At 35.4% G+C, this 19217-nt stretch overlaps 1 pseudogene; it reads right to left on the bottom strand.

Moving 5' to 3' along the window:
* Positions 1-8245: 8245 nt before the first annotated feature.
* LOC147626320 (ent-kaurene synthase CPS/KS, chloroplastic-like) overlaps positions 8246-19217 on the bottom strand; it is a 40426-nt pseudogene continuing 29454 nt past the window's right edge.

Genomic DNA, 19217 nt, shown 5'->3' with positions numbered 1-19217 from the left:
TTGAATCACTTCACGTGGTAAAATAGTTAAGAATAACTAAATTTAACCAAAAGAATCTTATGGTAGAGCTTGCTTAGAGAAAGCAATAGACATGTAATGAGTATGTCAAGAATATGCTTTTCGTTCATAGGCAGCCTCAAGTCAAAAGCTGATTTTCCATGTGTTGTCTTTGGGAATATATGATGCCATATTAGGGATAGAGTGGTTAGTGCCTAGAAAAGGACAAGATATTGTGTCATGAGAAGCGGGTTTGCATGATTGGAGATGATAGTAAAGATTATTACTTATACAAGGTCAAAGATGTGATGTAGAATCTAGAATGATGTATGCTTTGTAGAGCAGAGCAAGAAATGTATTTCACGTAGTATACTATTTGCTTATTAATAGTAAGTTATCATTGTGAAGGTAGTAAGTGTAGGTTGGAAAATCTATATCTATTGTGGAGATTGGAAGTCCATCAGTAGAAACATTATGTAGCCACATTTGTTCGTAAAGTTTAAAAGTGTTTCGCTTTCTAAGCTCCTTAATTGAAGAAAGATATCTATATCTATTGTGGAGATTGGAAGTCCATCAGTAGAAACATTATGTAGCCACATTTGTTTGTAAAGTTTGAAAGTGTTTCGCTTTCTTAGCTCCTTAATTGAAGAAAGATACAAGATCACTCTCTTGTTGAAGAAATTTGACTAAGTCTAAAGCTACAAGCAAAGTGAAAATAAGAGTTTGCAAACTGTTTGATTACCTTGAAGTTTAAGACAATACGACGATAATGTCTTTCATCAAATTTATTATTGTTTATTAAGTTGTGATTCCAAGAAGGCTTCTTTATGACATGACCAGTGACTAATTGACAAGATCAAGATACTTTGTGTAATGTCTCAAGATCTATCTAGTTTCTTATTTGGAGTTAAATTTTATAGAATTAAGACTAGTAAGCTCTTATGCTAGAGTTTAGAATACATAACTAGCTTAGCATATAAAATCATTTATCCAAGATAAGATCTATCGAAGATAAATGGAAGAGTGCACAATACTGAGAGAAAATAATGCTATATAGAACTGAGATTCTGATAGATACAGTGATTACCAAGTATGTTGATTTTATCCAAGCGATAGCTAACAAATGAAAAATCAAGTTAAGAGCTTATTATATCAAGTTAAGATCTTAGACAAGCAAGTTGTCAAGTCGTTCTTTCCAACCAAGGCTACTTGAAGAAATCTCAAGACGAAGATATATGGATATTTATAGTTTCCTTGAAAGTCAAAAGCATACGACTTCTCAAGCACTATATCAAGTATAATAGCTGAGTAAGAAAAACTATTTCTCAAGGTCTAATCATTGAGGATAAGATGCTTTTATCGTCCAGGATGACGATTTCTCAACAGGGATACCTTCAAGAGATTAACCAAGTTATGATTAAAGATAATCCTAAGTTTTGGATGCTACAGATTTCAGTAATGAATTCTAGCAGGTTTTTAGTGGTTTTTTAGTAGTAAAGATTCTAAGTGTTAAAACTAAGTGAAAATTCAAGATTGACTTCTCAATTAAACAGTATTGCAAGCAAAATAGGTAACTGACGAGGGTTACCTAAAAAGATTCCCTCCCAAAATGTGTGAAATCTCAAAAATGGCTGAAAGACAGTTTTTTGAAAACACATCTAGAATTCCATGTATAAATTTAAAAAAATACATGAATTTTGCTATTTTTTTCAAGATTGAAAACACGTGTCCTTCGTAGATTTATAAACTACTGTTGTTTGTGACATAAAAATAAACTTGACTTACAAAATTACATAAGAGTCTACATAACTTAAAGAAATATCAATCTTTTTCAAATAAAAAAATATTTTATAAATTTCATGAATATAAGACAATTTTTTCAATGGAATTTTGGGATAAATTCTACCACTATACATAAATATGCACATTATTTGATAAGTACTCAAAAAATATTAGAATACATAACAATATAAGCTCCATAATTTATGAAAAAATCTACAAACATCTTTGAGTCTATTTCTAGACCCAAATAGTAAAGCCTTTAGTATATACTTACCTTGACAGTTTGCATGATATAATTATTTGCTCTATTTTTTATAAGTAGACAGTGGACATGATATACAACCATGCTAAGATTTTAAAGAGGTCAACTTATAGGTGTGCAAAGGTAGACTTGTATTCATATATATATGTAGAAGATGGTAACTATGGAGGCTTTGAGTAAACCTAAGCATGTTAAAAGAGATATTTTTTAGTAGGACAATCTTACAGCAGGTAGACATCATATAGCCTATGGGTATAAATTTCAACCCACATAGGCATTTGTTTTCATGAAGGAAATTTTTGTTATGCAATATGGATAAGGACGGCAGGAAGAAATTGTAGCCTATATCATGCACATATGTGGTGGTGGCAAAAATTCATAGTATGCATATGTTGATGTTTGATCCAGATAGCCATTATCATGAACATAGGTGATAGTATATCTAAGAGTAGTGTAGGAATGAGCTCTAATTATAATTATTTATAGTGCATTTGAAGGATGTTGAAAGATGGTATGTCTAAGGGTAGTGTAGAATGAACTCTTGTTATAATTATTTAGAGGACATGCAAAGGATGTTGAGAGATGCAATCTTCGCTCGTGACATTGTCTTTGTGTACAAAGAGAAAAAAGAGGAGCTTAGGGCTTCTGGAATGGTGGTAGAGAAGAGCTTAGAACTTAGAGCTTTCATGATGATGACGATAGATTCAAGGTCCCCTATGCTGGAGAGCATACTACTGCACATAGGCATGGCAGAGTCTAGGCTCACATGCACCCTCCTCCTCTACATAGATGGTCGCACCACGTGTATTTGCTTATAGTTCTTCAGCTTTAAAATTGAACTGTAGAACAAAAATCAAGATTGGCAAATCAATCGACTTGTGGTATTCCAAATCAATGGAGCCTTGTACATTTGGATTAAAACCAATGGATTATAGGTCATCATGGATTATCTCATCTAGCTCTTCTCTTATCATGATTTATTGACATCTACTATGTCGAGATATTATTTATGATACAAAGGTTACATGGTTACATAGACAAGCATTTTTTTTAATGACCTCCTCTCAAATTTGTAGTCAAAGATTGCGACCATATGTGTTTTTCACGTCTTTAGCTGTAAACCTATGTTCTACCTATATCATCTTATCCTAGGTATGTTTTTTCTTTAATTCTATGCAAAACATCGAGTTTATGGAAAAGTTGATGCAAAACATCAACTTTTTTCAACTTTTTTATAAAGTTTAATTTTTTGCATCAACTCGATGCAAAAACATCTAGTTGTGGGGAAAAGTTGATGTTTTGCATCAACTCGATGCAAAACATCAACTTTTAGGCTAGAAGTTGATATTTTGCATCGAGTTGATGCAAAACATCAACTTTTCCACACACAACTCAATGTTTTGCATCAAATTTGATGCAAAACATCAAATTTTTTACACGCATCAACTCGATACAAAACATCGAGTTAATGCAAAACATCAAGTTTTGTGGGAAGTTGATGTTTTGTATAACGTTGATACAAAACATCAAGTATTGTAAAAAAAGTTGATCTTTTGCGTAGAAAGAATGTTTTGAATATAAATTTAATGTTTTACATCAAGTTGATATATTTGACTAGTTTGTGACTAGATTTTAGGTATAACCTTCATTAGGGGTTGTTTTGCAATGCATTAATCTTTCCATATGTTTAGAATAAGAGATTTACATGAAGATAAAAATTTTAGAGGACAAGAAACTCTACAAGAGTGTATGAGACTATAGAAAGCCAAATCCCTTTTATTTTTAAGTTATTTAAGTGCAAAGTGGGGCACTTAGCTGTTTTTGCCAGTTTTATCTGAAAACACAACTTTGGCTGTTTCAAATGCTCTGAAAGAGACCTTAGAACTCATTTTTAGAGAACCATCACTGAGGCGTACTTTATAGTGCATTAAAAGTCCTAAAACTCTGTAGTTTTGACTTTTCTCTAATTCTAAATAGATTGGAAGATATTACTCTCCAAAAGAGACTAGTTATTAGGCTTTGCCTTAGAAATTGCTATCAAGATCGACTATCTTATCTATATAGACCGGATGGACTTACGCATAAGCATAGTTAAGACTTAGTTATAGAGTGACTAGAGATGACCTTGCTCGTTAGAACATGATAATTGATTATGTTAAAAACAAGGATTCCCATGTGACTTAAAAGATAAAGAGAAGTTACAGATTGTTTAAATTAAAAGCATGTTTTATACTTGAAATTAATTGTGATTGATTTGAATATGCATGCCTTGAAAGATTATGGACTAGAGATGAGTGTGAAATGATATGTATGAGTTATGATTGCTTTGTTTTGAGATGAATGATTGATATGCACGCGTATGACTAATTGATATGCATGTGTATGATGACACTTAACATGAGATTTTGAGATTCGGGTCGGCTGTCCTTAGAGAGGGAACGCCGGATAGAGAACGATATTTATGCCCTCTGGGAGCCATGTGGTAGAACCCAGAGAGGACGAGATTCGAAAAGAGGCATACCCTGGATAGCGGCGATGTCCAGTGCTAAGGAGGTTGGGTGGATGGGCATCGGAGAAAGCCCTAGATTGGCTGGATTTTGGTCTTTATGACTAACCATGTTGTCGAGCATGGTGATGATGATAGAATCTTAAGATAGACACATACATTGTGATTCATTGAGATACTATGATGTAATTGATAGAGATTTATATCAGGTGAATGTTTGTTTGAGATTTATATCAGGTGAATGTTTGTTTGAGATTTATATCAGGTGAATGTTTGTTTGAGATTACACGATTCTTTGCTTATGTGATAAGAACCTTGGATGCTTGTTTGTTATTTGGGAAGGTTGATTTGATTGCATTACTATGCAGAAATAGTAGGATTAAGTGAGTTTAATGTTTTCTTAGATTAAGTTGTACGATTAAGATATGGTTAGATTTTGGACCGTCAGGCCCCATGGCACTTGGACACACCTTGTGCTTCACTAGAGCATAGTGCCCATGGTAGAATGGCCCTATTGCCATTCTCCAACCCGTTTCACTTTACAAGTAAAACAATGTGCATGGTAGAGTGGCCCTAGGGCCATTCCATATCCTTTATGTATCATTAAGAAAGAGTGTGCATGGTAGAATGGACCTAGGGTCATTCAATAAGTTGGCATGCATGGTAGATCTAGAGTGGCCCTAGTTGGGACATTTTTAACATCCTATTATTAATATACTTATCTCACCTTTGATTTTTCAAGTGTTTGTTTTAAACCAAATCTTGTTTGTTTAATGCTCCCCTTACTAGTCTAAGAGACAAGTTCTATAGAAACATTGCTGATTTGAACATTTTTTAATACATGATTCTACAGATTGAGTGGCCTTATTTTTAATTTCTTTTTGGGAAAGAAGAAAAACAGTAAAAACTCAAAAAAGGGGCCAATCTAGGAATGTGATTTTTTCCATTTTATCTAATATGGTGTTAAACTATGAATATAGGATTAGTTTGCATACGGTGATGTGTCACAAAATGAGACACCGCCATTGTGCTTCAAAAACCATGATAGTGATTTACAAACACCGTGATTTTGGTTCAAAATACCATGATCATGCTTCAAAAACCATGATAATGCTTTATAAAGAACACAATCATGGTTTAAAATACCACAATAATGCTTTAGAAAATTTGTGATCGTGGTTTTCATATAATTCGATTAAACCATCACCCCACGATCTTGGTATATATAATTTGGAAAATGTTTTTAGAAATTTTCATTTGGAAAACTTCTGGATCATTGGATGTGCATTGATCATCAATGGTTGAGAAATTTAAATACCATGATCGTAATACGATCGAGGTATTTTTTTATCACAATCGTGGAATGTTATACCACAATCCTAGTATTCATTGTTTTACAATTGTCAAGATCAATCATGCATCCAATGATCCAGAGAGCACAAGTTTTAATTGGGAACTTTACTGATTATACCAATATCTTTTCAGAGATATACAATGATTGTGGGTGCACGGGCTCAATTAAACACATTTAGAAAGATGTGGAAAATTGTTTAAATATGTTTTATTAAATATGTTTGGAAAGACATGGAAAATTGATCACAAATTAGAAAGACGTGGAAAATTGATCACGAATGACTAAAGATAAAATTTCAATTAAGCTATGTGTATCACGAATGCTTAATTGTAGATAAAGTTTCAATTAAGCTATGTATATCATGAGTGGCCACAATTTTGCCTACAAAGGCATGATAACATAGCTCTAAAGCACAATTGTGGTGCTCCGATGTGATCTTTAGTGTGACGTCAATTGCCCTACTATATTAATAATGTCCATACCACTGCATACAACTTTCTAGTGTCCTTTTATTTTCAGACAGATATACTAACGTGCATTATGTTGCACGTAATCCCATAAAAACTTTCTACTGCATACAAATTTCTAGTGTCCATACCACTAATGTCCATACCACTGCATAAAACTTTCTAGTGTCAATACCACTGCATACAACTTTCTAGTGTCCTTTTATTTTCAGACAGATATACTGACAAGCATTATGTTGCACATAATCCCATCAAACAGTTCTAGTATGTATGGTCCCAACCCCTTCTAGTGCGAGCCATACTACCTAAAAGTTGTATATAAGAGAGAAACTTAGCAAGCTATATCAAATTGTGTGTGTGTGTGTGTGTGTGTGAAGAGAGAGAGAGAGAGGGAGAGAGAGAGAGAGAGAGAGAGAGAGAGAGAGAGAGAAGAAGAAGAAGCTCTTTTAACGTCGTAGGAACAATCCCAAGAGAACAAATATGATCTGTCCGATGGGAGTGAGATTCGAACACAAGATGTGTTGAATAACAACTCCATGAGAGAGAGAGAGAGAGAGAGTAAAGGTTCCAAAAATAAAGATAAACACTTTAAGAGATCTAACACTTTCAAGTTTGTCTACTTGCAAAAAGTAGTTTGTAAACAATTTTAAGTTTTTGTACTGCTTTCAAGTGATTTATAAATTCAATTGTTGGCATAATTTAGTTATCCATTTAATCTTCTTAATTAATATGACACCACAACAATCAATTAACAAATGTGTGCATAGGTTTTAAAGTTTCTCTTTTATAGTAGAAAAACACCAAAATATGTACATAGATTTTAATATGAGGACAACAATCTTCTTAATAAATATAACACCACCGCGATCAATTAACAAATATGTATATAGTTTTTGTAGTTTCTCTTTTATAGTAAAACACCAAAATATGTACATAGTTGTTATAATTTCTCTTTTTTAGTCAAACACCAAAATTCAACAAAATTTAACTTTTTTTGTGAGTTTAGTTACATGCAATAATTTATTTCCCCTTCTTGATGTTTTTTAAAATGAAAAAAAAGCGTTGTTATCCCCCATAAATTTTGATGGTTACATAATAATTACTTTTATATGTTTACTTAATAAACTACCTTGAAGAGTTATATAAGAATCCATGATTCATCCCAAAGTTTTGGCTAAATCGGCTTACATTCGTATCACTTTATATGTTTATCTAATAAATCATCTTCAAGATTTATTTAAGTACCCATTCATACCAAAACTTTTCCTATCTCCAATGAGACATGCAAAAAAACATAGTATTCATACATTTTCTTGTAGTGAGAATTTTGTATAGTTTTCTCATATATTCTCTTATAGTGAAAATTTCTCTTACTTTTCATATGTTCTCTTAAAGTGAATTTTGAAGAGTTCCTCATGTATATTATACATTTAATAGCTTTATAATCACAAAATACAAAACCTTAAAAGTTTCTCATATACATCTTTATAATTTTTGAAGAGTTTCTCATATACATTATACCTTAAACGTCTTTATAATTATATTTCTCACATATTCTCTTAAAGTTATTTTTTCAAGATTTTCTAATATACATTATACCTTAAACATCTCTATAATTACATTTTGAAAAATAAAAAAACTAGATAAGATTACTCTTGTGCACTATTTTCGAGTATAGAGAAAGTGTATCTAAAACATCTAGATGCTTCCTCATGGTACTCTATTATAAAACTATTTTAAAAAATTGATGATGGAGAGTTCAAATAATATTCTCTTCCCTTTGTAGAGCTCATTTATAACTAGATCTCAATGGACTAGTTACAAGTTTAGAAGGTACGATAGATATAATTTTACAAAGAGCTATATGTGCCTATATATCAAGATATTATTGTGTAAAGTGTAGTTTTGACATAATCAGCCATCTCAATGATCGATGATAATCCATCTGTTTCACCATATTGAGCCATCTCAATGATTGATGATAATCCATCTGTTTTGGCATAAAAGAAGTTAAATATCTTAGCCATATTCAGGTGGACTTGTTTGCATTGTCTTGGAAGATTTGTATCTCTTAAGTACTCTTTGACTAATAATAACATGGCATGTTGTTTTGAGGACTTCAAATAATTTATTGCATCCTCCTCTATGGCCTTGGGATTTTCTTTTAAATAAACGGTCACACCTGACCACTTTCCTTGACTATTTTCTCTCTGCATAAAGACAAGAATGGTTATGAATCAACATTTGTCACATGCAGTGTATCTCTCAAGTATATATTTCTTAAAAATGCTAATCCCATGTAACATTTCTATGATAAAGCATTTAAACTCTTATGATTTTTTAGATGTTTCAATGGTTATTTATGTGAACTTTATAATTTAATAATTTCTATTATTAAGATTACTTACCTTCAAACCTTGAATGTCATTACTAAGCCGTCCCACTTTGTTCAGTAAATCCATAATGACAAAATAATCCTCATGCATGACATCTTCTTCTGATAGCATTTCACTCATGAATAATATAGTGGGCTGCACTACTAGCTCTATTCCTATTGATGTTGTTGCATTTTCCATGTATTCTTCAAGTGATGGAGAGCGATTAGAAAACTTCCATTTTGCTTCAACCAGTAAAGAGGTGAGCCATCTTACCCACTATAACATTGCATACAATGATAACATAAGTATATGTAAAGGAAATTTTTAAAAGAAAGTTAAAGAATTAAAATTTGACTTACAGAGTGCCTTAAGTGAGATGTAATATCGCATCCATGAGCTACAAAAGCCTCTTGGCTGACATTGTTCACTGTGTTGTATAGACCCATGAATAATATCTTCATTTCTTGGGAGAAGTTTTTGGCTAGTTTAGGATCCCAACTGTAAGCAAAACAAAGTTTTATGATTCCATCTATAGAAAAGAGTTGTTCATCAAGGATATATATTTCATGTACTAGTTGTATATTGTTTTAAGACAAAAATATACCTTTTTACTGCATCTAAAAACATGGTAAGCTCCAATAAAGAGCCTTTCACATCGAAGAAGTCATCAATAACTATTGTAAGAACACAACACATTGTCCACACAACTCTTGCAAGTGAATAATTTGGTTCAAAAAGTGTGGATGCTACAGAGAAAAAACACTCTACGGTCTTTTATCGTGAGAACTTAAGCTGATCAAATTGGCATTCCTTGTTCCACCTACAAAATCACATATAAGAGTGTGCTAGAGTCATATTCCTTTTCGAGTATGCACTCATTATGCATGCAAGGATGATGAGAATAATGTATAAAAGGATAGGATTTTATTTACAAAAAGTAGTCACCTCAAGACTTTTGTAAGCTCCTTTTGATGAAACGATTGGCACAAGTTATAGTCTGCATTAGCTAGATTTAAGAAGGTTTCATTATTAACATAAAACATCCTGTGCATGTCACATAACTTTCAAAAATCAGTTGAATGCATTGTAATTTTAAGTGTTCTATTTAATAAATCCAACAAATCATTTTCCAACAATGATCTTACTTGTATAGTGATTTTCCAATCCATATGTCATCCACTCCATACTGATCAATATAGTGTCGTGCTTCAATGCGCGGAAGACTTTGATACCATGGATGATTTAAGGCATATTGTACCTACCATCAAATCCACATATAGAATTTTGGGGTTTCTCAATTGGAATAAAAAACAATAACCTTTCTTGTGTTTTAAGGCATAATATGCCCATGAGTTATTATAATTTTTACTCAAGAGATTCTTATCCATTACACAGTAACTTAACGAGGTGGATACTCAAATCTTTAAAAGATATTTTGAAATTTTCTTGTAACTAGAACCTTGTCTCGCATCCTGAGGGGTGGAATTAGATATTTGCAACATCATATGTGACTCTGTGCACTTAAGGATTGCCATGTAAGACAAACATATCCAATAGATATCTAAGATGTGGAAGGAAACAAAGCATATCCAATAGATATCTAAGATGTGGAAGGAAACAAAACATGCATATAATTTACAAAATTCTTCAAGATGTTAAAGTGTCTCTAAAAATGTGGACTCTTATTTATTTTATACACTAAAGGATATTAAGAGGTGGATAGAGTGGATGAAATTTGAGACTTAAATGAATATATGTGTCTCTAAAAATGTGGACTCTTATTTATTTTATACACTAAAGGATCTTAAGAGGTGGATAGAGTGGATGAAATTTGAGACTTAAATGAATATATGTGTCTACAATCTTACATTGGGGAGAGTTTTAAAGAAACAATGAGGGGTGAAGGATAAGAATGCAATAGGGATGATGAGGTTACATATGAAAAAGTGATAACATGAGTTGATGGTAAGGACTTTTGAAAGTGTTATCATCCCATGTGGGTTAAAGGATTTAGAGTAAGGAAGTGATAAGGTTAACTCATAGGAGTGGTTGATGGTATAGGACATGTGGAAGTGTCGGTAGCCAACCTAGGTTTAAGGGTTTAGTACCCTTTAACCCACACCTGGGTTTACCCTTGAATAGAAGGTTAAAATAATAATAGTCTTCAAAATAAAGGCAATATGTCTGTTGGAGGGCTTACCCATGTTGGCTGAAGGTTTTACCTATGAAAATAAGGGTTAAAAGGAACATAGTCTTCAAAATAAAGGCATGATTAAGGAGAAATCACTAGGGGCCTATAAAAAAAACTTTGCATTGATCCTACTTCATGTAGCCCAACAACTATGAATAAATATTTGGGTGACACTTCAAGAATGTAACGCATGTGGTTAGGACTTCAATGATGCCTTTTAAACACCCATTCCGCTTGATAAACACCATTTAAATAGATAAAGAGTTGTTTAAGTAAGAGTTCTTGTGTACCTCGCCTTTGAGGCCCTTAGAAATGATCCATTCATCTTGGATCTCATTCTTCTTTTGTTTATTGAGAAGGAAGGATTTGGTGAAGGTATTGATTTCATGTAGAATAGATTCTCCAGGTAGCATAGTGTGGGAGGCTCGATAGAGGTTGTACATCCCAGTTAGAGCTTGGCTTGTTTTCCCCTCGAAGCAAAAGAACTCATCACCTTTCTTGAAATGGCAGAAGACCTCTACATGAGACATGCAAAAATTACATAAAAGATGTTATGTTCTCCACGTTTTGCTATATTATGTGTGTGGGTGTTGGGGGGGGTGAAGGACTTGAAGCATTCTAGTAGTTGTTGATCTGGATACAATGATTTGGCTTCATAAATTGGTCAACAAGAGACAATACAAATTATATGTTGTGTTGAATAATTCTTAGAAATAAATCTATCCTAGTATTGGTGATCTAGTCATGATTAACTCTATAATTATGATAAATGATAATTTGCTTCGATAATATTATTAAGTCCGTCTGATGATAATAATACTTTAATAGTACTTGGAGAGACATCATAGCCATGCAAGCGGAGCAAGCGAAATCCCATTGCGGTGTCATCTACATCATAGACATTTGAGTCGCTAGCCCATGCCATCCCATTGTCTGTCCAGTACCTATTATTTCATGATAAAAACTAGAAAAATAATTATGAAACACCATTTTTTCATGTTTAAATCTTTTTTAGAATTAGTTTTGAGTGGGACTTGAGTTGGAATCTCTTTGCTAGAGCATATCTTACTCACTTATACACATAGTCCAAGCACTTCTTAATCTCGCTCTTGAAGTATCTTGATATGCCAAGCCTCTCCAACCGGTCTACCATCCACATGTGCTCAAAGGCAGTGAAATTTTATTACTAACTAATAATATAATCATGCAATCCACATCTTGAATATAGTATAGAATAATCTTCTTGGCTTATATTTTGGACAATCTCTGCTGCTTTATTTAAATTGTACTAGCTCCTTGCTATATCTCATATATTAGTACATTTTCTCAAAATTACACATTACAAAAAACACAAAATTAATAGAAATTATTTGATTTGAGACGTCAACAATAATCTAGTAAGAAATACATTTATAACAAGTGTCAGGCATTTTTCTGAGTAGTATTTCGGGCTTGTGTATATATGGTGTGCATGGCAGTTGTGAAGGGTTGGCTTTGAATGCGTCTCCAGGTGTACAGGGTGGACGGCATTTGATTTGGGTTTGTTGTAGGCCTGTCCTAAATGTAGTTGACTCGAGGTGGTTTCAGTTGCTTGGTCGCCTTGAAATGTGTATGCGTTCCCTTAAGTGGAGTGGGTACTAGAGAAGGTCGCATTTGAGTATATGGGAAGCATGGGAGTAATAATGGATGATGGCTAAGGTTGCTTGGACATAGTGTGAAAGCATTATGTGGCCTTCCATTAGGCTTTAGGTGAAATAAAAAAAATATATATAATATTATATGGCCAAAAAAGCAAAGTGAACGTGGAGCTTTATTACTGCCGCCAGCGCATATTCTAGAAGAAGGTGATAGCGGGGAAGTTGGCAGCGTGCAGATAAGGTGGTCGGCCGCTTTGAAGGAGATAGGGGGCCTCGTCATTCTCTACGGAGAGCGGGTGATTTCTCTGTAGAGGCAGGCTTGAGTGCAGTAGCCGCCTAGCAGACAAAAAGGTGGAGAAGGTCGCCATATTGTGTTGAGGCTCTCTGGGCACAGCTGCAAAGCGAAGGTCGCCGTTTGGAGGAGTGGGGGGCTCCGGAGTGCTACTGGAGGTGTTGCAGAGGAGTGCGCAACTGCAGTAGGCAGCGCATGAAGATACAGGTTGGCTGGCGTGAGACAGAGAGAGAGGCGCCTGGAGAGTGGCCATCGTGCAGACATAGGGGGCCTCGAGTGAAGCTGCAGCTTGGCGACAGAAAAGTTTGAAAGCAGGGCTGCAACAAATGTGTAGGAGGCCACCTTTGGCGTGTGGAGCTGCTAGCGGCAAAAAGAAGCCTATGGGCTGATGAAGTGCAGGTGCGTGGGAAGCCACCTTTGACTGAGGTGTTCGTGGCCGAAGGAAGCAGTGGTAGACTGAGTGGAGAGCAGCCGACGTGATTGACGGGGAGCCTCCCTGGTGAAGAACCCGACAGAGATGGGTCAAGTGGAAGCCGCCTATGGGCAAGGTAGGTGCTGAAGGCAAGCATGGAGGACATGCGTGTTGGAGAAGGCAGAGGCTGGTCGGGCGCTGCCTGTGGGAAAGAGACGGGTGCTGGCATCAAAGGGAGCTGCTAGCAAGGACAAAAGAGGAGCAGATAAGCTACAAGTGACAGGCTGGCTGGTGTGGGCCGAGTAGGAGACACGGCTGTGGACAGAATGGGTGCCGAGTGAAGCACAGAGAGAGGTTGGTGTTGCTGCTTGGTGGTGGGCCGGTAACAGGGTAGATAAGCTGCCTGGGTTTGCTGTGAGGCTGGCAGAGGATCAGCACAGAGATAGAGAGTGAGAGAGAGATGATGGTCGAGCTGCTGCTGATGACACATGCAGAAGTGATGGGCTGCAGAGGACTCGAGGGTTAGCTGGTGTGGGCGCCTTCTGGAGTGAGAGTGGCCGGGTTCATTCTGGTGTGATTGGTACAGCAGGCAGGCGAGAGTGTTCGTGGTGATCAGGGATGTGGTGTATCCTCGGCTGACAGGCCTGAGTGTTTTGTTTGTGGGTTGTGTGAGTAAGGCTTCTGTGTCGGGAGAAGCTTGTATGAAATGTTTGATCTGGAAATATAAATTGCTGGGTGGTTGTTTTGTCTACGGTGCCCCTGTTTTTTGCTGTCTGTCTGGCGTGGGTTGGGTGGTGAAGTGCGAGAATTGTTCCAGCCGGTGGCTGGTGGTGCCCCCGTTCATGTGTGTATTCCAAGTTTGCGAGGTGGAAGGGCTATAGAGGCAGGCTTTTCTTTCTTTTTTTCACCTCACAGCAAGCTGAATAGATCTCATTTGCTACATTAGTTATAAGATCATGGCAAAGGTCAATCTTGTGAAATCAGTTAGGAAACTAAGGTACACTGTGAACAAAATCAATGTAATTAATGCCTACCACAAGCATAGGTTACGTGTGAGCATGCAAGCATACTATATGCCATAGGTACATGCGAGTGCATACATGCATGTACTATTTGTGTAAGTAACTGTGTGTGTATGTGTATGTACATCTGCTGTAATGTTTTATACATTTAATATATCTGTTTGTATCTATATTATATACACATATATACATACATATACATAAACACACACACACATACATACATACATACATATATTATATGCATAAATCAATATAGGTATGTGTACCTATATATTATATGTATGTGTCTAATTTATATGTATTATATACATAAATGAATATAGGTTAGAATGTGCACATGCATGCATGTATGTGTGTGTGTGTGTGTGGGGGGGGGGAGGGGTGGGAGGGGGGGTACTACACATATCAAACATGCATGTGCGCATGCACACACACACACACACACACAATATATATATATATATATACACCCCTATGTATGTATATGTATATACATTATATATACGTATGTTTTTTTACCTACATTATCAAATTTTTCCAATACCAAATTCAAATAATCGAGGCATTTCTTGTCACCCGTGTACTTGAGAGCACATGCAGTAGAGGATGGTGACAATAGAAAAGATCCATTTTTTGTTTGGAACTTCAAAAGCCTTTTCCAATCCACCAAGTTTTGAAGTCCCTCTAAAAAGTATAGAAGGGTGGTTGGGCAACTATGGAGTAGCCCCATTGGAATACTGCATTGAACAACAAAACATAGAATGATGTCAAGTAGAATATAGTATTATTAAAGCACAAAATCTGATGTCATGAGTAAAGGAAAATATAGTAGTAATAAAACACAAAGGTTAATTTGTGTACTACTATATAGTACTAATTGTACTATTGGGGTACCAAAAGCAACCCTCAATGATGGTGCTAAACTTCACATTTAGTAGAATTGGAAAATGTAGGATCTAGTCTTGTTTATTTGAAGCCACCTTACCTTTATAGAATAATTATAAATAGGCACATTTATTTCTTTATAGACTAGTCGTAATATCAAGATCTTGTGTTTCTTTTGAATAGTAAAAATGTTTTCTCTTTGACACCAATTTTATATCTCAATAGGAGATAAGAATTGGATAGGGAGAAATATTCCTACTGGAGGACCTTTTCTCCCCTATTAGTTTATATGCAAAAAGGAACTCCATATATGTAAGGGTTTATACAAAAACTATAGATACCGTAGGAAAAAACATTTTCATTTGTTAGTTAGCCTACCACAAAGAATCTATGGGAGGTATATCACCATAAGCATGGGAGGTATATCACCATAAGCATGGCCTTTATAGTTTCTAACCTACTTTTTCATGCATTTAAAACTTAGAGATTGATATCTTTACGAAACTTGTAGTGTTCCATCGGGGTTCAAACATCCCTTTCCCTACAAAAAGTAAAGTTTTCCATAACTTCCTTTTTTTAAAAGATTTAAATCTCTATACTCTCTATTCCTTTTATCTCACAAGACAACTCTGAGATCCCTTTCCTCTTGGTGCCTTTAACACAAGATTAATCTTTGTGTCTTTTATCACAAGAGTACGTTAAGATCTCTTTAGTCTTTGTGCCATTTATCGAACAATCAGAAGGTTTATTATGTTGATATTATCAGAGTATGAAAGTAAACCTTGTAATTTTAATTCTCACCTTAACAAAACAAATCTGCTAGTGTTGGAAATTGACTTTATTTTGTGTACTTTTTTGCATCTTTTTTCTCCTTACCCCATCATGAAGCAATTATGTAGACTTCAAGCCAATTCTCATGCCGCAATGTGGTTAGTTTGTGGACACACTAAAAGTACAAGATTCAAGTTTCTTAGAGGACTTCTAATAAAATTACAAGTTTCTTAGAGGACTTCTAATAAAATTACAAGATTGAAGTTTCTTAAAGGACTTATAATAATAGTATTTATTCACTTAACAAAATTATAAAGCACCCTTTAACTTTTTAATCAATGGTAACCACCTTAAAGCTATTCTAATGCTATTGTTTAATGTTCAATATGATCATATATGTGTTCACTACCTTGGAGTTATCCTTTTGTTAATGTAATGTTCATTTGACTTAACAAAGTTATAAAGCACTCCATTTACACATAAAACAAGGGCCTTGATTCCAAAATATTATGAATATTTTTGCTAGCCCTAGACTTTGTGATACAAGTGCTCAAAGGCTTGGATTATTTGACCACACTACCTAGACCTATATTGTTTCGCTCCAAGTGGCAAACAAATTGAAAAATTGTTTTACACATGTTGTGTTTACTTTGCCTACCCTTACACTCTTCTACATATCTTGTGCATGTGAAAATGATCCTACCATTGTGATGCTAGTCGATCCATGGTAGAGACTCATGGACAAAAAAGGTTTGGAATTAAAAAAAGCATAATTCCTTTTCCAAAATGTGTAACAAAGTTAATGGTCTCATATCCATGAATAATGGGCCCAAGGCCAATGGACCATGCCCATGGACAACACTTATGATAGTGTGAAAGGGGCGGTCATGTATATTTACCAAATAGGCCATATTTGGGGCTAACTTTTGATAATCTATGAAATAAAAGTCATTACTCTCTTTTCTCTCTAAATCTACACTAATCTCTTACTCTAGGCTAATCCAAGGCTAATCTAGATGTCCCTTTCTTTCATTGGTATATCAGAGCCATGCTTTTGATCCATTTTCTCGAATTTTCTTATAGTCCGCTTGAATTTTCTGTATTTTCTTGATGTTCTTGATTTTCTTGATCAAGAAGATGGATATGGTGACCTTGAATGGTTTAATTTCCTTTTCTTTGTTTTCTTCCTAAGATTTTGGGGCCATGGGTTTTATGTGGACCAAATCTTGGGTGACCCGCACCTAATTTCAAATCCTAGGACCAAAATTGGGGAAAATTTTCACTAATTAAGATTAGTGTTTCGAATCTAAAAACGTTTTCTTCTTTCTCCCTCATCTTTGCTTCATTTCTCTAAGCTATGGTGCCTTCATCTTGCAATCTTAGTTGGCATGTTAAAAGCTTCACAAAGAGCTATCCATTTGTTGGTGAATTTCATGGTCGTTTTTTGCACGTGAGGACGCTAGTCTGTGATGCACATTTTTTCCTTCATTTTGGAGCTTGTATCGTACATTGAAGCTTGCCTAAGCTTGGGAGAGGCTCAAGAAAGCACAAGCTTCATCTTGAGCTTGATATTGGTGGATTTTCTTGGAGATTTTATGGTCGTGAGGATGCCGTGGAGCAGTCGCATTTTCTTGTGGTGGTGAGTGGAGCTTACTAGCCATTGATCACTTACTAATGTTGCTTTCATTTGATTCTTACAGCATAAGTAGAAAGCTAATATGTGGTGAAGGCACCTTGGAAATAAGGAGAAGATGCCAAGGAGATGTGTCTTGAACTTTCCATGCCGTGAGTGCCATGGAAAAGTGGTATGGATTAAAGGGACTACGTACAATGGTGGTAAAGCCATGGCCCAAACCCTTGCTCTTGGATTTCAAACTTGAGTAAGGGGGTTGGAAGAGCTTGGACGGGAGATCAACAAGCTTCAACGCGCTACATCGACCTCCAAGAGTTGTCAATTGATGTATTTTGGTAGGGCAAAGTTTTGGCAAACAATGGATATAGCATTGCAATTGAAATTCATTTGAGTTTACATTGAGATTTCATTGCAAATACAAAGGAGATGCCGTCAATGTTTTTGGCAAAAAGAACATATGCATAGAACTTGGGGTTAGATTTGGATGCCCAAAGATGAAAATTGATGTGTTGCATGCTTTTGAATGGTTCCAAGGCATTGCCAATGCAAAGGGAAGGAGTGGATAGCAAGTGGAGACAATTTTGACAATTTTCTGCCCACGGTGTTAAACACTAATTCAGTCCAAAAGGGTTGGGGATGTTTTCAAGTGGTTTACATAGCTTCATTCGCCTCTCCAAGGGCTACATTTGGATCCCTCAAGTGCTCCCTTCTAACACCGTTTGCTTCTCCAACCTGGCAAGTCTCACCATAAGGCAAAGGTGGTGCCTAGTCAAAAACAGTGAATTAAGTTTAAGATTTGAGCATGTGAGTGCATTGTACATGCCATTAGCTTCTTGACAAACCAAAGAGATCTTAATTTTGACATCATTTAAGACTTGGTCGAATGGAACTAGTTGACTGGCTCAGGGGGGTCACTCATAAATATGTAAGAGTAGCACGTGGGTTCAACATAAGGGATTTTAAAAATCCCCTTTTTACACATTTTTTACATACAGAAGGGTACCATTTAAAGGGGTATTCACGGGTTGAATAGAAAAAGGGTGTGTTTTATTCATGAAAAGTTCATAGATAAGGGATTTTTAAAGTAGGCCTTGAACACATGTGATACAAAGGGTTTACATATACTGAACCCCCCAAGTTGACTGGTCAAAGGGGTCGACACAAAGGAATGTTTTGAGTCAAACTTGGTCAAAGTGTTGACATGGATGTATAGTGCTTACTTTAAGCATTCCATCAAACTAAATATCTTCAAAATCAAATTTTGTTTGATCAAGATTTGGTCACTTTTGTGTTGAAGTTGACTTTTCAAAAAAGTGAAAACAAAGAATAGTACAAGGTTGACCAAGTCAAATGATACAAAAATGGATAGAGCATTGAATCACCTCTCTATAGAGCCAAAGACCATTCAATTTGGGGTTTGGGAACCCTTTCAAAATCCTTTGAACATTTTAGATGATGCCAAAGGCCAAATCTAACAAGGGGAATTGTAAGGAAGCTCTTGAGTATGAAGTGGGCACATCAAGGTCAGGTTCGGTTCCTGCAGTAACGCCCCCTTTCTCAAGAAGCATCTTGAGGCGCATGCTCCACAGCAGATTTGGGCCGATTAATTTTTCGATGTCGTAAAA

Source organism: Cibotium barometz, chromosome 22 (genome assembly GCF_041138505.1).
Source record: "Cibotium barometz isolate CiBa-2024 chromosome 22, ASM4113850v1, whole genome shotgun sequence".
NCBI classification, from domain to species: Eukaryota; Viridiplantae; Streptophyta; class Polypodiopsida; order Cyatheales; family Cibotiaceae; genus Cibotium; species Cibotium barometz.
This window is presented reverse-complemented; position numbering and strand designations above follow the sequence as displayed.